General features: G+C 42.4%; 1 protein-coding gene across 4 annotated transcripts in view; it reads right to left on the bottom strand.

The window, feature by feature from the left end:
* The window catches only part of SMPD3 (sphingomyelin phosphodiesterase 3), a 976655-nt gene that overhangs the window by 595322 nt on the left and 353414 nt on the right, over positions 1–27919 (bottom strand). For all 4 annotated transcript variants that reach the window (XM_086947747.1, XM_086947744.1, XM_086947745.1 and 1 more), the window contains exon 3: positions 20755–20832. The gene's annotated coding sequence lies outside the window, so the exon portion shown is untranslated. The remainder of the gene's footprint in view (positions 1–20754; positions 20833–27919) is intronic.

The raw sequence follows: 27919 nt of genomic DNA, 5'->3' as shown, positions 1-27919 counted from the left end.
AGAAAATCACAAAATATATTCAACAAAGGAACCTCCACTCAAGAGTGGCACCTCGCTTAAAAAATCTCACAATTCAAGAAAAAAAACATGGGTGGCACATCCTTCTCTGTTCAAGCAGCCAAACCATGGAACTCTTTACCCCAAACATATGATCAACGGATAACCACCTTTTCTTCAGAAAGATCCTCAAGAATTGACTCTTCCCTAAATAATTACCATACTCAAACATAGATATACAGCATATCCCTCTGTATATAAGCATTTATTTAGACTATAGATGTGTTTCTAGATATGTGTACTGCTTTGTATAAACATGTAAAATAATTATGTTTTTAAAGATATAGATATTCGTTGGTTCTGCTTAACAAATTTACATATTACTTACAGTTACATTATTCTATGTTTAAAATATATATAAGTGACTGCATAACTATCTATCTACAATTGCTTCACTATTGATATAAATTTTTTTTTTAAAGTACAGCAACACACAAAAATCAGAGTTTGTTAAATGCAACTTAAATCTACATATATTACCTTCCATATGCATATATACCTTCCATGTACTCAAGTACTTATTATGTACCTTCCATGTACTTATGTATCTTTATATTTATTACTTTGCTTGTAATTCAACATATTCAATGCACTACCCTACATCTCACCCTGTATCTCTCGTAATATATCCTCTACCTCCACTCTGACTCATCTCAAACCTCATTCCACTACTCTCTCCAATGCACTACCCTAGTTCTCACCATATAACGTTCTCAATATATCCTCTACCCCAACTCTCCGACTCATCTCAAACCTCATTCTACTACTCTTTCCATGCACTACTCTATCCTCATCCCTGCTTGAGATTTTCCTCTGCTGTGCTGGACAGCAATAAAAACGGGTGTGGTCATGACGAGCTCAGCTCGTCCTGAGCATCGAAGGGGTTAATTCTCACCCTATACCTCTCTCAATATATCCTATTCCTCCACTCTCCCATTCAACCCAAACCCCATACCATTACTATGATCCCCAAAATAAATCCGTTCTAGACTCTTCCCTCCACTAGCCCTCCTTCGTCATCTGATAACTCTTTTACTATTCAGATCTCCCAAGCAAGCGTTTCTAAACCATTCCCTCTGACTCTTCCTCCTCCACACCCCTTTTCTCAACCCAAGCCCGCTCCTATTGCTATAGACTCAAAACAAAAATATAAACCCTTCCTTCTTTTATCCCCTAACTATTCCTTTTACAATCCAAATAACAGACTAACATTTCCACCGCTCAAATCAAATTAATTTCATATTTCTCTATACTAATTCATTACTGATCCTTTTTGGGTTCCAGAGTAGCCTGCTTCTCGCCGAAAATTGCTACAATACCTCATCAGTGGAACAAGAGCTAAATAAATGCAAACCCTTCCCTCCTCCATCCCTCCACTATCCTTTTCAATCCAAATAACAGACTAACATACCCACAGCTCAAATTAATTTCATATTTCCCTAGACTAATTCACCACTAATCCTTTTCTGGTTCTGGAGTAGCCTGCTACTCGCCAAAAAGCGCTTCAACACCTCAGCAGCGTTATAAAAATGCAACTCTTCTATCCCTCAACTATTCTTCTCAATCCAAATAACAGGCTAACATATCCATCGCTCAAATTAATCTCATATTTCACTATACTAATTCACCACTAATTATTTTTGGGTTCTGGAGTAGTGTGGTAAAAAAGCGCTTCAAAGCCTCGTCAGGGGTAGTAAGCCTGTATAAATGCAATAACAATACAATACAATACAAATGTTGCTTGATTGTTCTTGGTGCTTGGCATTCTGGAATTAAGATTTCAAATTTGATCAACTTTCTTAAAGAATGGCATGATAGGCGATTGTACAGTTTTAGCCTTACTTAATCTGTTAACCTACACACCTTTGCTCGGATATTTTTATTTATGTGAATATCCACAAAACTATGGGGCTTATTTACAAGCCCCTTATGCTGCTGGTGCGTCACTTCTTATATGGGGAAAAGTGATGCACCAGCGGCGCAAGAGGCCTCTAAGCCTCTATATTTAAAACTACTGCAAAATGGCATTGTTAGCAGCTTTCTGTGTTTTTCTAGAAGGAAAATATACATTTTATGTGACTTTCATAGATTGACTGGACGGATACATTTACACATACTGCTATTGTTTGTGTACTCTATATTGTTGTTACAGACATTACAAAAACAACAGTTGATGGACAGAATGCAGAACAATGTCATACATTCACCCCAGTACAGAGATCTGGGCCTAAATCCATCGTTTTTTTGCACTCCACACCACCCCAGTTCAGACATGGTCATATGCAAATCAGCCTTGACCCTGTGCCTCATGGGAACAGTCCAGCCCGAACTGCCAAGCCATGTCTTTCCTGGACCGGAATCAAGCATCCTAGGACCGGTTTCTAGCTATCAGCCGTCTTCAGCCAGGGTAGCTTGACTCCAGTGGTGTGGAGAGCATGGGACTCACGTCTGAGCATACCCATCCCATTCGGGGTGACAAATGCAAAAACCACAGCAATGTTTTTGAAGTGTCTTGTACATTTGTTACCCCCTTCCCCTTTCATTATGCCTCCGTGGGACCTTAACTTGGTTCTCACATTCTTGATGTGTGCTCCTTTTAAACCTTTACACAATTGACCCCTCAGGCTGCTCACCATCAAAACAGCCTTTCTTGTGGCGGTTACATCAGCTCAGAGGCTGAATGAGCTTCTACGCTCCTCCACATTTACCAAGCATTACTGCCTGGATAGTCAGGTATGCAGGGACTGGCTTTTCGCCTGTTTGGTCATGCAGGATTTCCGAATTAAAATTTGTCTGTAGATGGTATTTTTTGGGTATCTATACAAAGGTAGGAATCTGCGGCTAGAGTCTGTGTCAGATGAACAAGTTACTTACCTTTGGTAACGGCTTATCGTTAAGATGCTATATCTAGCTGCAGATTCTTTACAGAGCCACTCATCCTCCCCGTTCTGTGGACAGATTTCTAGGGTTAGGGCTGATCCTTCTCAGCTCCCAGTTTTGATCACATCAGTTTCAGTGCATTTCATGGCTCTGCGCTTTCGGTGTGAAAAATCGTGAAAAGTAACTGATGTCAACGCGCTGAGGTGGCGTCTCTCTATGTGACGCGGACCACACTTCCAGCATGGATAATTCCGGTGCCGTGCGGAGCCGACCGACGCCACTCCAGGTGCTCAGGGGTACTGCTCATGAATCTGCGTCTAAATATGGTCTCTACCATATAAGGTATTACTGAAGGTAAGTAGCTTGTTCTTTGCAATTGCAACTGCAGAGACCCCCCAATCAGTTTGCAGAACTCAACACATAAAAAGATAGGACAGGCCTATCTTTTTATGTGCAGACTTCTCCACCCGGGCTGTGGAATGTCTGCAGTCATGAACTTACTATTAACTTCTAGTTTGTGAATAGCAAAAAAGTAAACTACTAGAGAAGTTAAAGTTTACCTTAATGAATCAGGTCCAATGTCTTTTTATCTCGTCCTCATCTTTCTCCTACTCCTTCTTTCCTCCTATTCTGCTTTTCTCTTTCTTGCTCTGGGTGAAAGTCTTAGTGAAGAAAGATAAGTTCAAGTCCTCAGAAATGAGTGCCAGTACCCACCATTTGCAGCCAACTGTCCCAAATAAACAGTGGCCTGCCACATCCACAGCTCACCGAAGCAGGATTCCAATTGCCTTGATGCCCCGGGGGTTCCATTCATTGCATCTGTTTGTAAGTTTGAACAGGGGGGAAGTGGGAGAAGAATGATAATTCTGATAATGCATATTGGATGATTTGCCCAGGTTACGGGAAGTGCAACGTAAATTATGAATAGGCACTTTCCGACGTGAACTATTCGCTATCATGTTACAGTAATCCATGGTTTGCCATAGGAACAATAACACTAGGCTAGGCACTTGAATCTTGTATATAAGAGCGCTGAGTGACAGCTGGTACGTCGTGCATGTTATGTTAAAAAACACCTGAACAAATGCTCCCTTTCTTTAACTCACTTGATCCCCCCTCCACCTTTCAAAAAAACCTTTATCCCACCAGTTGACACACAACAACTAAAGTGTGAAATCACACCTATCTACCCGCTCCCCTTCATTAAAAAAAAATACATTTCAGCAGCGTCATTTGTCTTATCATCGCTAGCCTAATCCTCTGTCATGATCCCTTATGCCAGCATCCCACTCTAAATCCTATTCCAGCATCCCTCATTGGTCCAATACAACCTCAAGGGAGTACCATCACTGGTATATCATCAGCATCATCCCTTCACTAATAATATATCGTCATCAGTCACTAGCTCGATAAACTCGGAGCTCACAGTTCGTATACCATCACCTCCCCTTAGCATGTGTTACTCAGTCTCACCCATTCTATACTATTGTCACTCACTGGCCCTGTGCCCTCACCCCACGCTGTCCCTATCCCTCACCGTAAGTATATCATCCCTCATCACCATCACACAATGAACATTATACTAGTGTCTCTCACTAGCTCTATACTGCCCTCACTAATCCTGCACTCAAATTCACTAACCCCTCACCAATCATATACCAGCATCCCTCACTCCCCCTGTAACATTACCTTTTACAGAACCTGCACAAGCTACCCTCTCTGGTCTATGCTATCACCTCTTAGTGTTATTTGTTATTTTCCCTCCTTTGACCTTTAGCATCACCCCACAGTGTCTCTTTACTGTCACCCCTACGTGATCTTATACCATCATCTAAACACTTATCCTAAACCATTTACTCAATTTGCCCCTCTAAGCCTGAATGATTTCCCTCATTAGCCACATATCTTACTTCCTTATTGAACACGTACCACTGCCCTCACTGACATATAGCATGTCTCACTCTGGTCCTATATGATCTCTCATTATTTGTTATGGCATTGCCTCATTGGCTCCATATCATCACAACAGTGGACCAATGTAGTATCCTTTACAGGCCCTTCATCATCATCCCACTTGTCCTATATTCATCTCCAGGGATGTTTCATAATTACAGTAGTCCTTAATCACCCTTCCTGCTGGTTCTTTGCTATATTGGCTTTGGTCCGATATTAATGTCATTACGATGGTCCCATACCAGTATGCCTCACTAATCCCATGAGTCTAATACTATTATCGCATATTGTGCCTCATTATAGGAGCTATGGTAAGGAACAGGCACACTCTATTCAAAACTCACAAAACCCGATTTTGAAGAGAAATTCCTATTTTTTTCAGCCAAAACATTTTCTAACTTCTGATGAAAAAGCAGTAATTGTCGCATTGTATTTAATGTAATTATTAAAAAACAGTAGTAACATCTAGTTAAAAAACAATCCTCACAGGGAGCAGCTTGCAAATTAAAAATAACTTGTACCAATGGGAATGCAAAAATGTGATGGCTCCAATATCATTCATGATGTACCAATAAAACATTTCAACCAGGATCAATACAGTAAAAAAGAACAAGCTAGTTAATTGCAACTAGATCTAAGTCTGATAGCAGATTTTAAGAATTTAAGTACATAAAACACAGTGCTACCTATCAGCATTTGTAAAAAGATAAAAGCTGGGCACGCTTGTCTAGAATGAGCCTTCTCAATCAACAAGAGAGAAAGGGTCGTTTAGGCAACTCTCATACCCCTTGGGAATAATATTACAAAACAACAGAAGAGTAACTAAAAGAAAACTATACAATAAGAAAACAGGGGTAGACGAAACTTAGTTACCCCCACCACCCGTCAGTGCACAGAAAGTAACAAGGTGTGTATAGTTGTGCGATCACAGTGAAGAAAAAAGAACCCTCAGGCACCAACACAAAGTCTCTCTTCTGTCCTGATGAAGACCCCAACATGAGGGATAATTAACCCTTTTACGCTTTCGGGGTCGAAACGTAGGCTACGCCTAAATTCTACACACCATAGAAAAAAAGAAAGATTGAATCTTACCTATGTGTGATGTATTGTGGGAACATTGTTATTACCTTAATTGTAAAGGCGTTATGATTTGAATGTGATGCAACATTGTCACACCACCTTTACCTTGTCCCTCACAAACCCTTCACTCCCCTTTCTCTTTGCACTGAGAGCACCTATAATGCAATGCTTTTATAATTATATTGATGAAATATAGTTGACCTTGAAGTAAATATAAGCAGTTAGAGGTACAACGAATGAACTTGTATGTGGAATAAATACAATTTATTTCTTAATACTTCATACCCTACTCTTATTACGTCAAGTGTACCTAATGTGAACTATAAAATGTGGTGTCTTCTAAATACACACTAAAACAAAATAATTGCAAAACTACTTCTAATGAACTCGGGCCACTTCTTTCCTGTACTTACATATTGACCCAGGTCCCTGAGTTTTGAGGGCTCACCCCTTTTTTGAACTCCTACTCCAAGAAAAAGTTACAGGTAGCATATTAAACACCTTACAAAGTTTTTTAAAGCAATAAAATAACTTTAGCTTCACAGAAGCAAGTAAAAGGCAAAAATAGGCATTGCAAAGCGCAAGAGTATAAAGGAATTTGTTACAGCTTACGAAGACCCCAAACCTATAGAACTGACATCACTTGCTGTGCCATGGAATTCTGGCCTGTTGGTTTCTTGCTGTTTTCTTATGGCTTTAAAGGTGGGTTGTTTGGGGGGCATACCATTCGTACACATGCATAGTTTTAAAATATTTTGCTACTATAAAATCATTGTCAGAATATCAACTACCATAATATTGTGAGAACGAGTATGTATGGGTGACTATAGGATTTGTATACCAAGTTCAGCCTACATCTATCTTTGAAGATATATTTGAAATAAAATCTTGAGAGACAAAGGTTTTCAACAGGCAGCTGGAAAACATGAGAACCAGTACCTGCCACTACGACGGTCACTTAGCCTGCAAGACATTGAGTGTTTCTCCAGGCCCAGGTCAGTATCGCTGCATTGTACAACACCATTAATAAGAAGCTCCATGATGCAGTGGGACCAGTGATAGATGCAGGATGTCCCCTTGTGTGAACTCCAGTTACAATTCTTGGAGCAGCTGTTCTCCGTGGATCTTGGTAATAACTCCAGCATGGGTGTGACAATAATTAAAAACATGGAATAGGCCTGTGAAGGCTTACAAGTTCACCCTAGTTGCAGAATGGTAACATCAATGCAAATCAACTGACACTTACCTCATTGTTCATTAACAGATGTAGCAAAAGATGCTCCCTATTCAGTACAGAATGTGACAGCTAAGTAAATATCTAGCATAGTGAACAACAATCACTAATGATGATAATACTGTGAGTGGCTAAGATTTAAGTATCAAATGGAGATCTCTCTAATCCTCATCATCAAAATGAAAGGCGCTCAAGCTCCTACTTTTGATATCCATGCACTAGAAATGTACGGTCTTATATACACAGACTTTTTGCAAACATAGACCTGTGATTCGCAAAATCACAGGGATTTTGCAGCCACAAAATAGCTTTTCTTTTTCTACAAAAGCCTTTTTACCAATCAGAAAATTATTTTATGAATCATAAAATTACTTTTTTGAACCTTTCCGAATCGCCAATATGAGGAGAGTGAAAGGTGTCTGTCTCCCCTACTATTTCTGTTTCTGAAAGGAATGGAGTTTTACAATTGCAATTGCAGTCACAAACCATTGATGAGTTACTGAACCCCAAGTTGGGCTGGAAGTAGATTTGCAAAGAGGAAGGGGTCCTCTTAGGCAGCGGTGCAGAAGACCTCTAACTACTCCCCCCGAAGTTGTACAAAACTGGGTTGTTTTTTTTAAGCAGCACTGGTTCCTTTAATAACGCGTGCTGCTTTAACCGCTTCCGTGCGGCGCGAATTCCCCGCCCATGCTGACTCCGCCTTGCGCGGGCGGAGTCATGACGGAACGGTTCCGTCATCCGCACAGCTCACCCGACGTGCATGACGGAACCGTTCCGTCAGCAGCATCGAAGGGGTTAAAAAAAGTTTTCTGTTTTGGAATTCAATCATAGGGAAAGTGGACTGCTGTCCATTGCGGGCCACCATCCAGTCACAGGCATGATGACCTGTGAACCCACCTATCTGATAGAGACCTCTAGCTGAAGATTCCTTACCTTTGAATTTCCCAGGCATCAGACTGGATCTGGGAACTTTTACATGAGCAGTACCTCTGTGCGCTGTTGGATGGCTCCGTTCCATTCCACATGGCGTTGTTTGTATCATTGATGCCAGATGCGAAGTCGCGGTCACCTATATAGGCTGACTCAGTAGCACGGATGTCAGTTCTTTACTTTCTGTGCCAGTTAGCGCTGATTCAGAGAATAGCTACTCCTCTATCTCTTTTTGACAGAATTATTTTGAGGATTTTCTCATTGTGTGTCGAGGGATGACCTCTAGAAAGACAGGGTTTAAGCCGTGTGGCCCCTGTCACAGTGCCACGTTTGTTACCCACCTGCACCTTGTGTGCTTATGGTATCTCGCGCACGGCCATAACTCAAAGTCGTGCTCAGACTGCCCGACCATGCCGCGGAAGGCTTTGATGGAGCGGTCCCTAAGGCTGCTTGCAGACAATGCTATCGAGCGCGACTCCTCTGAGGTCCCGGTCACGCTCGAGGAAGAGAAGGTCACGGGACCTCTACAGGAGCCCAAAGTCAAACTCTAGTTCCTTGGGACACTTGGGGAAGAGGCACAAGAAGAAGAAGTTTAAGTAGACTTTGAGTTCACCTCGTCCGTTGAGGATTGACGAGACGGGTGAGGAACATCGACGTCCAGACACGGTTCTGCGAAGCCCGACGCAGGTACGTCTCTGCGCCTCCCCCGTGTCCAGGAGCCAGAGCGATTTCCGCTCAGTCAAAAGAGTTTAATGAGGCCAGGTGCTCAGTATTTAATGGGACTGATCCCTCTGGTGCGACTTCAGGCCTAGCGGGGTCTGAGGAGACCCCATCAAGTTTTGCACTGATGGCTTCGGTCTCAACTCCTGTGTGGTCTCATGGGCCTCCGGGCAATCCGATCTGCATTGGCAGCATTTATTCCCTCTGTCAAGGGGACGTTTGTGCAGGTGTTCAAGGACAACATGACCGCCATGTGGTATTGCAGCAAGCAGGGCGGAGAGGGGTCGAGGACCCTTTGTCAAGAGGTCCTGCGCCTGTGGACATGGCTGGAACAGCAGGGCATATCCCTGGTGGTTCAACGGTTGGCAGGTTCTCAGAATGTCAGGGCAGACAAACTCAACTGTTGATGCCTGGTGGATCACACATGTCTTCTTCAGATAGAGGTGGTGTAAGGACTCTTTCAGCAGTGGGAGGTGCCTTGGTTAAATCTGTTAGCCTCCAAAGAGAACAAACAGTGTCAGCAGTATTGCACGTTGGGCTTTCCAAGGCGGCTATCGCTCAGCCTCATTTTTCATGACAAGTGGAGTACACCTTTCCACCCATACTACTTCTGCCCAGAGTTCTCAAGAAGAACAAGAATGACCTGGCTCAAGTCATTCTTGTGGCTCTGGACTGGGCAAGGAGAGTATGGTATCCTGAGCTTCTTCAAATCTTCATCAATCCTCCGATCAGGATGCCCCTTTGGGAGGATCTTCTGTCGCAGCAGCAGAAAAGATTTCTCCACCCAAATCTGTCAACTTTCCACCTTCTTGCATGGAGATTGAGCAGAGACAGTTGATAGCTTTTGACCTTCCTCCGGAAGTCTCTAAAGTTATCTTGCCAGCCAGGCAGCCCTCCACCAAAACGGTATACGCCTGCTGTTGGCAAACATTTGTAAAATATTGTACAGAAAAGTTTATTAAAACTCTTTCTGATATTCTTCTCTTTATTTTTACCCTTGCCCAGGAGGGCTCTGCTCTGGGCACTCTCAAGAGTTATCTTTCTGCTCTGTCCTCTTACCTGTAGCTGCTTGACCAACCCTCTTTATTCAAGTCCCCTATTGTAAATAGATTCCTTAGCTGGCTTCTACATATGTTTCCCTCAACACCCTTCAAAAGTCCTCAGTTGGATCTGAACCTAGTTCTCACTTACTCCGCATTATAATTATAATTGTATTATCCCCAATTATAATTGTCCCTTCAGGTTACTTACCATCAAAACAGCATCACTAGTAGCAGTATTATCTGCCCAGAGGGTGAATGAGCTGCAGGCTTTATCATCCAAGCCTCCCTATCTCATGATATTCCCGGATAGGGTGATGCTTAGCACCCAAGCCTCTTTCCTTCCTAAGGTGGTGACTCCATTTCATCTGGGTCAGTCAGTCACACTGCCCACCTTTTATGCTCCTCCACATCCCTCTAATGAAGAGGAGCCTCTCCATCGTCTCTACCCAAAAAGAACGTTGTCATTCTACCTTGACCGCACAAAAGAGTTATAGATGAACAACCAACTCTTCATTGGCTATGTAGGAGCTAGAAAAGGTCGGGGCGTGCAGATACGAACCATTACGCTCTGGGTCTGTATTAAGATCTGCTATGCCCTGGCTAAAAGGCAGCCTCCTGAGGGCTTACAAGCTTATTCCTCCAGGGGGAAGGCTGCGACCATGGCATTGGCTTGTGGCGTGCAAATCCTGGACATCTGTCAGGCAGCAACGTGGGCTTCCCTGCACATGTTTACTAAACACTACTGCCTTGACAATTAGGTCTGCAAGGATGGGCATTTCGCCCGTTCGGTCCGGCAGGACGTTTTAGTAAAATAATTTGTCCGCAGCCCTCTGCCAGGATGTATGGCTTGGGTATCTATTCGAAGGTAAGGAATACGTAGCTAGAAATCTCTATCAGATGAACAAGTTACTTACCTTCGGTAACGCATTATCTGGTAGCGACAATATCTAGCTGTAGATTCCTTACAGACCCACCCCTGCCTATCGGCTCTGCGGTTTCATTTAAAGGGCTATGGTTGATCCTTTTTCAGGGCCCTACTTTGTACACATACTAGTCACTTCACTTCATGGCTCTGCACTTCTGGCGTGGAAAGCATGAAAAGTAACTGACATCTGCATGCTTGGATATTGCCTATATAGGTGACCGAACATCACTTCCGATGCTAAAACCGCAGACGAACTGAGCCATCCGACAGGCTGCAGGAGTACTTCTCGCTCAAATATTTCCAGTTCCAGCCTGACAACTAAGAATTTCAAAGGTAAGGAATCTGCAGCTAGATATTGTCTCTACCAAATAATCTGTTACCGAACGTAAGTAACTTGTTCATTAGTACGTAAGTCAGTTTGCAAAATATTATCCCACCTGCAGAACGTCGGTGAGCAATTTGAGACTACTTTTTGTCAAAGGAATAATAGTGCATCAGGTCCATAGATATCTCACTAAGCCATCTAGATACAGATGTATTGTGTTTGTCTGAAACTTAATTCCTACAGTTAAGAAACACCATAGAACCCCAAAAAAGGCTAAGGCTTTCATACACAATTTTAAAAAACGTATTTTGCAGAACACTTAAAAATATTAATTCTTTAAAAAGGATATGATGGATATAGCCCCAAATTATGACCCTAATAGACAGAATAAAACAAATATTTATTTATCACAGGGGTGTGGCAGCACGTAATTTTATATCAGCTAATATTTTCTCATAATCCCTGAATTTTACGAAAACTATATCAATGAATTTGATAAATCTTTCAACTGCCTGAGGATGTTCCCTTCTAAGACACAAAGTAATCACCTCTTGACAAGCACAAATGTTAAACAAATTGAACAATGAGTAGAGCGATTTCTTAAGTTCTTTAACACAGATGTCTTATTTTTGAAAGATTTTTATGTAACACTTCCCAACCATGTGTTAATATGATTCGGTTACGAATGTAGAACACGGAAAAGAAAGAATAAAAATAAACTACAGTTGTCATGGGAAAGTAGAGGAAAACGAGGCAGAAGCTAGGAAGCTAGCAAGAGATTGGGTACAATCTCAGGGACCTAGATCTAAAATTGGTCCACCTAGCCGATGGTAAGAACGTGTGTGACAGGAATGGTTTGTGCAGAGGTCTCTAGGTGGTTCATACAGGTGTTAAACAGGGAGGGAAAGAAAATCGGTCTTTGGGTTCATTCACATCATCACACATGGTTGTGAAACTGGATCTGGAGGATTCACTACAAATTTGGTGGAGCCTAAAAGTAACAATGATAACCTTCCAGGAACCGAATCACTAATACCCATTCAAGAGGCTGCGGTCAACATTGGGGTATCATTGTCAATAGTGTAGAAGTGATAAGTCCAACCATATAAGCAGATACATGTGACAGATGTCAATCACTTGTACAGTGTTAGCAGCAGCTGGAAGGGTTTCTGTTTCACATCAGCACAATACTTGTATGATAAATTTGTCAAAGTGAAGAAGGCTCTGATAGTCAAAATACTTTTGCAATTGAGTGCAACAAAAAGCTTAATTTGATTTTCAAGTCAATAAAGGTGAGATAGGGGCTTTTAGTGGGGACAACGGCTCAGTCTAATCACCCTTTGAAAAGAGAAAAGTGTATGAATGGCAGCAGAGGCTTGAGAAAAGTTTGAGGAAATGCTTTATGAGCTGAGGTAAGGTGGTATCATCTCGGTAAAATCAATGTTTTATGTTAGACAACAATTAGAAGGTGTTAGACAGACAGAGAGCTCTCCATGAAGGATGGTCATTTCAGAATGGAGCAGGAAGGAAGACAGAAGTGTACTGAAGGCCTGAAGGCGATCTTGATCCACATTTATCAATTTTGGAAGGTGAATGAGTTTTGAGGCAGTTTCTCTAGCAGACCACTCTTTCTATGTAGACCTCAACAATCATTTTACCTTGAAGGAGGATGGATATAGCCTTCAACATTTTTCCTCTTGAGAACAGAATAGAGTGAAGATGTCCTTTTTTCAACACGGATTTCTGAAGTGACAGATGGAGGTTCTTTACCTCTCTGATTTATTGAGTATCAGGGTGTAGACAGGAATGGCACTATATTTTTGGCATGAAGGGAACAAGATTAGCAGTGATGTGCAAGAGAAGTGAAAAATTAGCGTGCAAGAGCTGCCATGATTAAACATTCGAAAGCAGCAATGGTTAAAATAGGTAAACCAATTTGGTAAATCTGAAAAACTTCACAAAGTTCTTCATGACCATCTTGGTCTCCATCTATTTGAACATAGAGGAGTGTGGGGTTATCCTTGATGCTTTTCCTTTGTACCTGTTTAGGTCTGGCTCGTGAGATAGCTTTAGCTGCCTCGCCATTGTTTTTCCAAAGCATTCATGCATGATAGACATACATAGTGGGGCTTTTGGACTTCATCTGTTAACATGTTAAATTGTTGTTCACATTTTGCTTCACTCACCACAGCATGGGGCAATGGGTCAGCCTGTTTTACACATTGGCCCCCTTCACTTTGAGTGACTGCACAAAGTGTTTATACAATATTCATTTCCTTCTAAAAAAAAGTTCCCATATCTTACGAAACAAAGATGGTTAAAAATGTGCCTTTATTTATTTTGTTATCTAACCATTGCATTAGCTTGTCTCAGCCAGTCCATTTGGATTTGCCAATACTTGTTTACGTTTAGTTTTCAAGGACGGAGAAGAGATTCTGAGTTTTTAATATAATTCATCAAAGTATTTTGATTTATTGAATGGGGGTCCATTAGTTTTGTGTTTTTTATAGAACGAGACAGCAAATAGAAGTACATTTATGTTTTCGGGATGAAAGGGAGAAAGACATCCAGTGATTTCATATGAATCGCCCCTATTTTTCTTTTTAAACCGTTTTTATTGCAGAAAACACAATACACAGCATATCCCGATGTATGAATCACCCGTATACTTGAACATTGGTGTGTTGATGTGAAAGATATTCGGTAAGATGCAATGGACGATGATGAATCGCCCCTATTTTTTTTTTTTAACCGTTTTTATTGCAGAAAACACAATACACAGCATATCCCGATGTATGAATCACCCGTATACTTGAACATTGGTGTGTTGATGTGAAAGATATTCGGTAAGATGCGATGGACGATGATGAATCGCCCCTATTTTTTTTTTAAACCGTTTTTATTGCAGAAAACACAATACACAGCATATCCCGATGTATGAATCACCCGTATACTTGAACATTGGTGTGTTGATGTGAAAGATATTCGGTAAGATGCGATGGACGATGATGAATCGCCCCTATTTTTTTTTTAAACCGTTTTTATTGCAGAAAACACAATACACAGCATATCCCGATGTATGAATCACCCCTATACTTGAACATGAGTGTGTTGATGTGAAAGATATTCGGTAAGATGCGATGGACGATGATGCTGTCCCTTTAAGGTCAAAACAGGAAATGTTTTAGGGCTTCAGGGAACGATGATTTTTGGTGTTATGATGGTAGGGAAGAGAAGGCTACTGTTAGGAGAAGGGAATGAGGTGGTGCTCTAATTAGCTGAAAATGAAGAAAGTGAAAGTAATGTAACTACAGGAAGGCAGGATGGGGCTCAACAGGAGGGTCAGATAACAGGGTAAGTTAGGTTTCAGGTAGAGTGAGGCAATCTGTGGTGTGCTAGCGTGTATGGTTGGAAATTGCAATGTGGTTTGAGATTGCTGAGAAACGGTTATGGGGAAATATGTGTAAATAATTGAAATCAGTGTTACAGCCTTAAAGTCAAAGTCTCATACATCACAGCCTCATTTATGACTTGTCACTTCAGACATATGCCTACAGGTGGCAGGTTTGATCCCAGAAAGCCTGCCCCCTACTCCAACCTTTGTGGATGGACAGACTTTACGTGTCACCCTAATGCCTCTGCTTGGCAACAATACCATAACATGTGTATTTGTAAAACGCACGATCACCCACTGGTATCTTGGTGCTGAATAGCAGATGTTTATTGAAGAGGGTCAGTGAACATGGGCAGAAATATTTTTCTTATCAAGCATGGAGCAGTAATGCCGGATGCCTGAAGAAGGGCTGCAATTAGGGGTAATCGCAGGTGAGGGCACCTCAGGTAGTTGGCCAGTTTAAGTTTTATGAATACAACCGGCATTGCAGCACCCCAATATTAAAGACATTTGGATTGTGATAGATTTTTAATGCTAGGTATCATCAGACAGGCACAAAGATGCCTTAGAGAAAGGTTCAAGAGGGAATCGGAATTGCCAAAAATACGGCAAGGCTGAAACGTTGTAACACATATTGAAGTCTGCAAACTAGATGGATCTGAAGGCGTTTGTTTGACAGCAACAGTCTATTTTTTCATTTGGAAGCACTGTAGTCAACAGTTTTAGTTTTGTACTTACAACCTGCATTCAGAAAATTTTAACCGGAAACCAAGATTTGTTATTTTTGATCAGTTTATCAATATTGGTTAACTTTTGGAAAATAGAACACCAGATCAATGTTTCTGGAAGGGTAACATTGCAATCAAATCGATGACACAAATCTACTTGCATTGAACTCAGTTTTTTCAAATATAAACTGATAATATTCAGAAAATCATGGATCAACTCCGTGCTTAACATCTAATTCAGATTGTCTCATATATGACTGTACGAGATCAAACAGTACCAAAAATCATTTGGAATCCAAGCTTCCAAAATCTTTCACTGCAAGACCAGTGTATGGGCTATTTTAACAGTTTGAAACAGTGGTCATGTACACCCCGTTTTGTAAAATGTCTGAATGTTTCTTAAGAGGAAAAATGGTTAGGGGCCGATTCACAAAGGGCCTCCGCACTTGTGGATGAGGCCCAGAAATCATGGCGGTGACGCGGCACTCGTGGTGGGAGCTCCACAATGGGTAACTGCAGTACAGAGATCCCGCCACGAGTGCGGAGGCCCTTTGTGATTCGGGCTCTTAGAGTATTCAAGTCTTTTTCAGCAGATCGTATCTGAGGTTTTGTGCTTTAGGGCCAGATGGGGACGTTATCTCAATCAAATCTGAACAATGCACTTTATAAACTGTGGAGTGCTTCAGTAATCCACTTCTTCAACCGACTAAGGGAAGGCTACTCAATGATCACTGGAGGGGCAGAAGCAGGTCCCTTGTGGTGCTTTTATTTTAAAGAAGCAAAATGAGTCCTACTGGTGAACCCAGTTTTTGCAGTGGCAATCCATGCGCTCCAGAGACATGCATTTCTTGGCATGCTGCAGTCAATCCTTATGTTAGCAATCCTGTTCTGCATTAGCAGTTTCTGTATTAGCATAGATGTAATATTAGTAAATATGAATTGTACTTTATTCTGTATAATTCAGGGTGCCAAAAACATAACTTCCTTCATTAAGGTGCTTCAGCATTTTCCTCTTCCATGAACACCTTACCCTTGATGTCTGGGACATAACCCATCTATTAGATGTCACAATCCCTAAATCATGACCTTCTGCCCTCATATGCCCAACCCAATGCTCCTGTTGTTCCCGATAATTACCTTGATTTTTCCATACTCCCCAAAAAAAACGTACACCTCTCACCTAGGACCAAACTCCACCTCTCTTTTCCCAGTACCTTACTACTTCTCCGATTCTCGGCCTTCATCTATAGATACCTCCAGACAGCCTCTCTGCATCCGCAGATCTTACCTCAGCCCTTCCACTTGAATACAGCCATCTGTGTTTATGGCACACTCTTCTTGAAACAACCCAAGTCACCCTTGCAGCATTCCTTTGAACTTTCTTTGCAGATCTATACCTTTGTACAACTGTAGCACCGCTCACGTAAAGAAGAGGTTAGTGACATGACTACAGTAGTGACACACACCTGTTGAGATGAGATCCACGTGGTAATAAACGCCTCAAACGGTGTGTCAGTTTGTTTCCATGCCCCCCCCCCCCCCCGCCCCCCCAGCATGAATGCTTCAAAATCTAAAATGGCTGCCTGCAAGAATCTGTGGATGTCCGATCCAGACCAGTTTCCTGTTAAAGGTCAGTAGTGACATCAGTGTTGGGCTAAAAGTATAAATCTGAAAAGATGCTTCTGGGGCTGCCGTTCGGCATTATATGTTTACTTTCAGCACAAAAATACTGCTCCCTCGCTAAACACAGCCATTTGGATGTTTCTCTACATGAGAAACCCTCACTATCACAGTAAATGATTTTCCTACCAATAACATGACTCTCCTTGCCCCAGCTGAACATAAACAAACTGCCTTCACAAAGCCTTTCATGATGTTTGTGGGTCAGTCCTACATCTTTAAGAGTGTTTCAACACCCTTAACGAAATCTGAATTGTTATTATTAGAAACGCATTAGAAATGCGAAATGCAATGAAAAAGCAACATTAAAACATGGATGGATTAAAATTACCCACCTGCGCCAGAATAGCATGCTGGAGCCCAAAATCGCTGCCAAGCCTCCCTTTGTGCTCTGGAGATTCGGAGGGATTTGCATTTCAAATGACAGTGCGCGGAAAGCTCTGCTATTGATCTGCGCCTGACAGGTGGCGAGCCACATGCTGCACGGGCTAAGGAAGGGGCGGGCGCCATCTGCAAGGAAACTGGGGCTCGCGGGGGCCACGCGGCTGCAGCGAGCGCACGGCGCGCGCCCATTTCCTTTTCTTCGCCATTTCTCTTTAGCGGCTAAATAAAGACATTCGTTGCACCTTTCTGAATATGTGATTCCGTTTTCCTAAAGTTCTTATTAGAGAGCGCAGGCCATGAATGGTATTGCTTGACAGTCAAGCAGGAAATATATATACACATAAATGTATATATATATGTATATATATATCATTCAATGTGTCTCTTCCAGACTTTTGAACACGAGTGACTTTATTGCAGACACAAGCCCATGTTCAGAACATAAACTCTCATTTATTCCCGCCTAAAATTAGAATTAGCTATTCCAAAAGTCTATAGTAAGGACATTATGGTAAGAAGCCTTGTAGGAAAGGCTTGGTAGTCATGACAGGAAGTAATGAAAGGCAACATTTCACAAAACAAGACATCCTTCAATGCAGACTATGGAGTATGAAAAACACAAAAGCAGCAGGCCTTTCCATTTATGCACCCAGGATCTAGAACATGGGTACTCGCAAACATTTGCCCAGGGGCCACAAAATACGGTCTGTGGTGTGTCAGAGGGCCACACTGATGCCAGCAGTTTGGCGGTAGGGGGTCTAGGTGGGCCAGGGATTGTGTAAGGAGGTTTATTTTTTTTTTTTAAATAAACGGGCAAGTATTTAGTTGCAGGTTAATAAATGCTTGCCCGTGTATTTATCGGGTTTGTCTGAATATTAGAGCTCAACAACTAAACATCAGCTCGTGCTGATGTTCACCAGGGGGGCCTCATGTAAAGGTCAAGAGGGCCGCAAGTGGCCCCCAGGCCATACTTTGAGTATCGCTAATCTAGAACATGGGTACTTGCAAACAGCTTCCTCGGGGCACAAAGTAAGGTCTGCAGTGTATCTGAGGGCCGCACAGATATCAGCAGGGTGGCGGTAGGGGGGTCTGAGTGGGTCAGGGGGTTGTGTAAGGAGGTCTAAAAAAAATTAAATAAACGTGCAAGCATTTATTTGCAGGTTACTAAATGCTTGCCTGTTTATTTAACTTTTTTCTGAATATTAGTGTTCAACAACTAAACAGTAGCTTGTGCTGCTGTTCACCAGGGGGGCCGCATAAAGGTCAAGAGGGCCACAAGCGCCTCTTAGGCCGTACTTTGAGTATCACTGATCTAGAACAACATCCCCATATCCTTCAGGACAACCCCAAACCTGCTCCAATTCAGGGAAGAGTTAAAAATGCCCCTCTTTAAAGAACACATCACAATGCATTTACTGTCCACAGCACAGCTTCCTCTCCTATTACTCGTTGACTTTATGCATGTACAGCACTCTATTGCCTTTTGACTAGGGTTCGCATTATAGAAATATCATATACCTACATCCAGCCAGATTTCATATCTGTATGCTCATACTATAATAATAACTTATGTTTATGTATCACATATTTTCACTCTGTTTAAACACTCAACAAACAGGTAATTTGACCAAATTTAATAACAAATGATTTTCAACACAAAGCCAGAAAGTGTACTGCATCTGCAAAGGTTCAAACTCAGACGCTGAAGGTTACACCGGATGTCAATAGCAAGAACCTAACTGGCAGATCCACTTGCTACCTAAGCATATCATTCTAACAAGCAAAGTTTACAGTTAGTTTGTGTGTTTGCCAAGGCATAGGAGATATTTAGTAATGTTTTACAACCTGTGTACCTTCACTGTGCACATGATGCAAAGCATGTGCGTTGTTTACCCTCTGACTGGATGCCCGACATAAACTCCTTTTCTTTTGGACAATGTCTCCAGGCAACATTCCAAAGGATGCTCTTCAACTACTTGGAACTGAACGTATCGCAAACAGGGAAACTGACCTGCGAAACTGCATCATACATCACCCTACTTCCTTCTAGCCTTGGTTACTAGGACTTTCACCAAACATCCATCTATCTATCTATCTATCTATCTATCTATCTATCTATCTATCTATCTATCTATCTATCTATCTATCTATCTATCTATCTATCTATCTATCTATCTATCTATCTATCTATCTATCTATCTATCTATCTATCTATCTATCTATCCATCTATCCATCCATCCATCCTCCTATCTCACATTCATGGACAATTGTAGTCAAATACCCGTCATAGCCATTACACATGCCTCCACCTCACTATATAGTTGCAACTATATGACCTGCTACCAATATCAAAGTTGTCAATATCACATGCTTTGGGATAGCTATCACTGATATATTGCAACACAGTAGCCATATACAAAACTTACTCCATTAGGTCACTCTTCATTACACCATGCATAATGAGAGCCAGAAAGTCATCACCACATGTCTACAGTACCAGTCCAGACCTCACCCAAGATACCAACACTCTCTTCACGTTGCTGAAACGACAAACCCTCATCCTTTTAACAAGGCACAATGGACAAAGTAGCATCTCTATCAGAAATAGTATCAAATGCATCTGCATCTCTTACCCCTCTGGAGGATGGACACAAGTTTACTGGGACATCTTTCTGAGCCACAGATGTCACTTATATTTCCACATGTGCCACTTGCTCAACCAGCACTCTAACCATGCACAACAAACAGAATAGTTTTCTGTTCAGCCTCCAAGAAGTGCATTAGTTCCTCGTCCTTTGGATTAGGCACTATACAAACCTTAACATAAAATCGACTAAGCATATGATGCAAAGTGTGCAGTATTTATAATCAATGTAACTGGCTGCTCTGTGCATATGAAACAAATAAGTGCAGAGCGCAAAGTCTGCCTGTGTGTCCCTGGATTAAATACAAGCAGTGTTTACAAGCTGGTTATGTGTTTGTTTACCTAAACACATGGTACAAGTAATACGTGCATATGTGTTGTGTCTGAATTTGAGCAGTTACCATTAGTGTAAGATGTACATTACTTGTGTGTGCCTACACTAAGCATGATGCAACTGGTGTAGAACTTACAAGTACAGTATATCTGTGTGTGTGCCTTCCTGCTAACAGTGCGTTGTTTACAGTCTGTTTAGTGCGGTACGTATAATACAAGCAGGGCAGCAAATACATTGCGTCTGTATGCCTAGTTGCACTAGGCTATAAAACACATAGCGCAATGTGTATACATTACGTACACAGTGATTCTGTGTACGTTGTTACAATCAGTACAGTGCGTTGAGTTCCAAAAGTCAGATAGGTCACTATTATGCTCCGTCACAGAATACTGTAGAGGTATTGCATTTGAGCATATTTTTTCGATGTCATATGTAAACATACCTTAGGATTTCATAGGCTCTGGACTTGAAGGTAACTTTTAATGCTTCATGTTCTTTTGAAAATCCCCATGTTCAAAACCTGCAGATAGAACAAGATTTTAGGCACTCTTCAGAGGGCTGCACGCTTGAAGAAAAGCACAACAGAAAATATAATACATAATGTGAAGGTCTGGGCTGTGCTAGCAAGAGCCAAGTTATCCTGAGGGTAGTCATGTGTTAGGTGATTTCCATGGAACTGACGGAAGTGTGCCCCTCTTTCTGATGTCCCAGATTGCAGCTCAAACTTACCTTCTTCGTTACACTCATTGGTCAGAAAAGACCCTATTACGTGTTTCGTGTGCTTTCTCTTAACAGAGCTCAGACCTATAAGGTCTGGCCTGGAATCAAATAATAAAACACAAATGTGTAGTTCCTCCTTGGAGTTGACATTCACAACTGGGGACATTAGTGCCACCTACCGCTCGCCTGAAACTCACAGTGGCCTCACAAGTCGTGCTTGAAGGTTCGGGGCTCACCATAGGGTCGTAGGGTATTGCAGTACCAGTACTTGGCCATGTGTAGTCTGGTTACCTACAAATGTGTAAGTTACTACAAAAATGCAGTTTGTGAATACCGAAAAGTAGTATTCTTATGCAAAAGGGTAAGTTATCTTTGAGAATCAGGCCCTATTTCTATACAGCAAAGAAGGCCAGGGACTACTTACATGTGGCCCGGTGTCATGAACAGTGGGAAGGATGCTGGAGCAGCTGGCATTTATCTGTGGCCTCCGTCAGCCTCATTGTTTTTAAAAGGGAAGAAGGCCTCGGTCAGCTGGCTTGATGCCATGTTCACAAATGTAAACAGGGATTTAGGCAGCTGTGACCTGCCCTGTGCCTCCTTAGGCCTAAAAAGTGTGTTGATCAAGGGAGAATGGGGCAAAAGGGTACCTTTCCAGTCCTCTGTTCAGTACTGCAGAAAGAGTGATGTGGTAGCTGGCCTTAACTACTTTCTTTTGAAAGGGTGGGGGTAGATTTTTTTCACTCTTTGTTCAAGAGAAAGACAAATGTGTGTTCGCCCCTGCCTTGTCAACGAGTGTGTGTATGTGTGTGTTGGAGGGGGGGTCATTGCTTCTTTTCCCACGACCTATGGTTGTTAAGGATGGGGGGTTGAGTGTTTTCATCCCATCTGTGTTGCACTAGGGCACAGTAATAAATCCGTTTTTACCTGCTTCCCCCCACATCTGCCTATGACAGTGCGTTTTCTCCCATTTAGTTGCTCTCTTTTATGACTCACAAGAGGTGAACCATCGAGTGTGTCATGACAGCCCTTCCATCCCGCAACAGTGAAAAGAAATACTATATTATACTCTGTGCATAAGCAAATATGTTTTATGCTATGCCATTTTCTCTTTTTTTTTTAAAGGTATTCAACTAATACCTGGATGCAATGACTTAGATTTGCGTTGTGAGATAAAATTATATTGACGAGGCCTCGTGTTTAATACAAGAGCTGTTTCCCTTTGTAATGTCACTGCAAAATGCAATCTGCGAGGAAGGAAACATTGTTCTTCTCGTGTCAATCTTGCTTTACTGTGGCACTAAGATGGAATTTGACCTTTGTACTGTAGTAATAAATGGATGAATGTGCGTTTATTCATACAGTTGCACTAAAGTGAGCCACATTTTTTTTCACTGCCATTGCATATCTATTTATTTATCTATCTATCTATCTATCTATCTATCTATCTATCTATCTATCTATCTATCTATCTATCTATCTATCTATCTATCTATCTATCTATCTATCTATCTATCTATCTATCTATCTGTCTGTCTGTCTCTCTGCCTGCCTGCCTGCCTGCCTGCCTGCCTGCCTGCCTGTCTGTCTGTCTGTCTTTCACTGTGGTTCCCTCCTTATGTTTAGCTGTGTGTATGCACCTGTATTTCTCTGTGCCTGTCTTGCCATCTAGCTGTCATATATCTCACGTTTGAAAATCTACCTGACACTCCCCTGCCATTATATGAAGCACACAGGGAAGAATACCGCATGCTGCAAAAGGGGTGCGACAATGGGAGTGCATTCTGGTGCATTCCCAGCTCCCGGTGAGGGCTTGTCAGCTAATAAGAATGCCTTGCTATCGCATCATATGCTGCATTTTCATAGCTACAGGGCTACCAGACCCAGTGCTTATGAAGTCACTCTGCTGTGAACATTTGTTCTTTCGAGCATGAAGTATCAGCAGTCACGAGTGAACAGCCCCATCAATCCTTAAGGATCTGGCTGAGCTGTTGCGGCATCGGGTGGCATGCTTCCACTCCTTCTCCAGGCACTATAACTGCACAAAGGATTATACTGTTCTGTTAGCGATGAACCACTAAACCTATATTCGCAAGAGCAGCTCCTATCATATGATGATAAAGCGAATGGACACTACTTATAGTTTGTCACCTTCTAAAGAAGATCTTTGGTCTGTAGACAGTTCTGCGATATGCTGACATGAGACAGCGGAAGAGGAAGAGATGATCACAGGTCACAAGATTAAACATGACTAAATGTGCAGCATTACTTCCCAGTAATACACCAACTGCTCCAATGCAGTTTGCCTCTCTCCTAGTCAAGTCAAGTGAAAGGCATTTGTTAAGCGCACCTATCACCATAGGGTTTCATGGCGCTAGCGAGGACTCCATGAAAACTGTGAGTCAGAAATGCAGAGTCGAAAAGCAGTTTTTAATTCCCTACGAAAGGACTTACGATCCGTGATGGCAGGGGGATGGGGCAGTAGCTTGTTCCAGAAGACAGGAGCGAGAAAGGAGAAAGATCGGCCACCATTTCTGGTGGTACGGACTCTGCAAGGAGTGAGAAGATGTTTAGAACTAGATCTGAGTGTCCTAGGTTGATACCAGACAAGTGTCTTGGCCAAGTAACTTGGCCCGGCTCAATAAGTACTCTTATACACTAGACAGAGTATTTTGAAACAACAACGCTTCTTGAAGGAGCTGTCTCCCTGACCCAAGTGCCATTGGAGTACCATACGTTTGAACCGGGCCAGCACAGGCAGCCAGGTAAGTAAAACAAATGCTTTATAATGTGTGTGAGGGTTGGAGTGTGTGTGTGTGTGAGAGAGAGAAAACATATGTGTATGGGTGTGTGTCTGTGGGAGCATGTGTATGTGTGAATAAAAGTGAGTGACAGGCCATGAGTATCAGTGAATCATGAGTGACAATGTAAGAATGAATACTTAAGAATGAGTGTATGTGAACGAGAGAGATGATATGTGAGCGAGAATGCATGATAAAGAGTGGCAGTTTGTGCTTGTGACTGAGAATGAGTGAGTCGGAGTGAGCGACAATAAGCGAGGCTGAGTGAGAATGAGTGCATGAGACTAAAAGTGGGTGCGAGTGAGTGTGAATGAATGAGTGAAGAATAAGTGAGCCTGAATGTGAATAGGTGAGTGGGATTAAGAGTTTGAATGAGAAATAGTAAGCAAGAGAATTAGAGCATGAGAGTAAGAGTGAGTACAAGTGAGCGAGTGAGAGTGAATGAGTGAGAATGAGCTAAAGAAGAATGAGCGAGAGTGAATGTGAATGAGAGTGAATCAGTGCTTAATTTGAACCGGTGGTTCCCGGTTGGTGCCATATCGTGTTCTGCTACTCCTCCTTTCTTCTTGCTTTAAGGCAGTTCACTGAGGCCTGCCTCCAAGCTTATGCTGAGCTGTGGAACTCGATTCATAAGATGTTTGACCCGGGCACCCGATTGAGTGACCTTTGGTCCAGACTTTATTCTAAACCCCAAAGTATCCTTTGCTGTCGACCCAATCCCTTTCTTCGCGCATCTTCAAAAACACTTATTCTACTATCAGTACAGCCTACCTCTTAATCCCATTCCTAAAAAAAGATCCACAAGGATACCTAATATTTTTTAAATTCATTTCCGTTTCCACAGACTCGATGAATTTCCATTAGGATGAATTATGGTCGACACTGGCTTTGATTGCCAGTTAAATTATTGAATCATTTTATGGTTCCTCATTAATTAGTAAACGCAACTTAAATATCCCTTTTATGCTCATAAAAGCATTCGGCAACCTCTGACTAGACACCTCACACGTTTAGACAATGCAACGAGTCTCGCGCCGAGGAGGTGCTAGACATGCACCACTGACATATGGAGGCTGGGCATGTAAATGAGGGTGTTAAATCTGCATGCAGGGGATAGGGGCTCGTAACTGCTAAGTTTACATGTCTGAGAGGTGTAGGGGGCATTTGGCGCGTGCTTGTTCACTTTCATATACGAAACAGAGACAGGAGAGAATGGAGAGTATTTCGAAACCATGAGCACAATCTTGTGCAGATTACAGCAAATGTTCTACTGAAATGTGCTTCCTATTTCTATGCACCATATGTTAGGAATAAACAACAAAAAGTCTTGGCTGAACACTAGATTCTTTATCTCTTGCCTGTAATGCACGTGTGCCTGTTTATTCGTGCATCCCCAGCACCACTAGTGGACCCAGCCCTGCACTGCTCGGAGGTGACGCAAAGGTACATCATGGAGGACTCTGGCCTCTGTCTGGCTGCAAGCTGTTGAATTAGGGTGTTGCAAGATTGTCCCCAGTCCTTTGCTACATAAGACTGACAGAAGGGTTTTCTCATAGGTTTACTAATAGAAGTTTAAGAGAACTGACTCCTCCTCCCTTGTATGGTACGTTTTTATGAGCAAACACACGTCAGAAAAAGCTAATATCCCACTTCCTCCACAGGGGCTCTTCCAGGACACTCACCTTGACTTTTAGGATCTTCTTCAATTAATAAATGCACTGATCTGCGGGTCAAACCGATAAAGAAACTCTATGTCACCCACAACAGAGCCTACCTGGTACTCTTGTAGGCCAGCATGAGACGGACACTCCATGAGACGCAACCCACTGTAGGAGCCCTAAGCTTTGCAAGATGATAATCAGAAGTGATGCTTCCACTGTAGTGCGGCTTTCCACACAAAGAGCAGCTCTTGTTACTGAGACGTGTTTTACCATCATCTGTTTGAACTAGTTCCCGTTTTCAGATCTTGGGGTCCGAGATCGAACAATGAGGACTCGTATCATGGGATCCTTGGTTAGGACTATTGACTTCTCACTTGTGTCTCATGCAGAAAGTCATGCAGAGTGACTCCGACCAGCAACTGGTGACTGCACAACACGAATTAGCAATCTGTCAGTTGTCCTGATCACCACAAGGAGACCAGCCCAAACAATTTCATTTGCAACAGAAAATTCCAGGGCAACCCCTCAGTATACTTTGATTAGACCAGGCATTCCATTTTAGCTGGCTCCTGTGTTGTCCGTTCATGTGTGCTGTACTCGTGCTATATCTTTCAGAAGTCTCCATGGATTGAGAATTAACCTACCTGCAGCTTAGACAATTCAGACAGGTCTTCCAGTGCAAGAGTGAAGCTCAGATGCCTCCCCTCTGTGAATAGGCAACTCTGGATACCCCGTGTCAGGCATCAGAACTGCAGGTTTCCCCTTTCATCTGACGCCAATGGATGCCGTTGGTAGGATTTGTTCACTAGATATCATTTGAGCACCAATCATTGCCCTAAAGGGCATTAATGCTAGGGTACCTCAGAGTAACGCTGTCATTATCCAAGCCTGATGCCTGGAAGCTACCTTCATCTTTGAAAGACCCTTTTCCTCCCCACTGTCACCTCTGCAACTAGACACTTCAGCTCAGCTCACCTTTGCATGCACCGGAGGCATATATTGTTCAGTCATAACCAGTTTTCAATCAGCCTGTGTCTTACTAGTCCTGATATACTACAAACCACTACTTTGATATCTATCATGTGTTAGCTAAAACTACAACCAACATGTTATGGCGAGCCTCCAACTTGGAGAAAAAACGAAAGGAACCCCGGCCTCCCCAACAGGGGCAGCCCCTCTTTTTCTACTGGAGCTGCTTGAATCCATAATCCTTACAACAATCTGGAATCTTTTAGAACCCCTTTGTCCTAATTGTTCTGCTGTGGGCCCTGCACCTATTTCTACCTCTGTGATATTTTGCCTGTAACCTAGTTTAGAAAGTGCCTGGAGTCTGGGGTTTTGCATCTTCCTCGCTCCTGAAGACTGCCCCGCCCACCCTGGTCGGGGTGGGGGGCTTTAGTTCAGAAAGCTGATGCCCCCCGTGTGAGATGCCTGGGAACCAGCTGAGGGGGCAGAGTCCGAGGGGTGGAGAGAGGGGCTTCCCAAAGCAATGTGCAAAGGTTATTTAATGAGATGTAGAAACACTCATGGGAATGTACAGGTCCGTCAGTATTTCTGATGCACATGAAACAGCCCTGCCAAGTGCCACCCATCAGGAGAGAGATTAGTGCAAATAGTTAGTACTTCCCGCACTGGAACCTTTTGTCAAACAGTTTTGAGAATTACTCTGCTGTCAGCAGCAGTCGTTCTTTTTGTGTCATAAATGTTCTTTTTGTGCCATAAATGTGAAAAGCTAGTTGTCAGCATGCCGAGAAAGACTGAAATTAAGCATTTAGTTGCTATCTGTGTCTGCAATCAGGACAGATGATAAGGGATCAAGGAAAGATTAACAAGTGGCATTTTTTTGTTTGTTGCAAAGTTCTATCACATTTGTAGTAAAATAAACACACAGCTGTATACTGTTAGCTAACAGCGGCGTATCATGGGTGCATATTTTTCATAGTAGTCTAGTCATAGAATAGCCGAATACTTGGCACCGTGATAAGTCATACATTGTGTGGACCGTTAGGAGACATCCTCGCACACTCAGATACATAACATCCCAGTGCACACCACTGCCTATACATAGCCGGTCTCTGATATATTGCAGATCCCACCTCACTGTTCCACTGCTCGCCAGAAATATTACAAAATATCCATATCTCCTGCCATATAATGCGGATGAAGTCTATGTCCCATAAGAAGCAGGTATGTCACCCTCCCCGATACTGTTCATTTGGGACTATATTATTGACCTGCACAATACTCTAAGCATGCTGTGACCAGTATCCTGCGACATATGTGAACTGTAATCGTCTTGGGTCATGTAACAGCTTTCCTGACCTGTCATCCAATTTGGCCCGTGATGCCAGCAGAAGTGTGTCCCATTTTGTAAATAATGGCCCCTTGCCAAGCTGAAGAAGGAAGGGGGTCATCGCTTGTATTTCTG

Source organism: Lissotriton vulgaris, chromosome 12 (genome assembly GCF_964263255.1).
Source record: "Lissotriton vulgaris chromosome 12, aLisVul1.2, whole genome shotgun sequence".
NCBI lineage: Eukaryota > Metazoa > Chordata > Amphibia > Caudata > Salamandridae > Lissotriton > Lissotriton vulgaris.
Note: the sequence above shows the minus strand (reverse complement) of the source record. Positions and strands in the feature narration are given on the sequence as shown.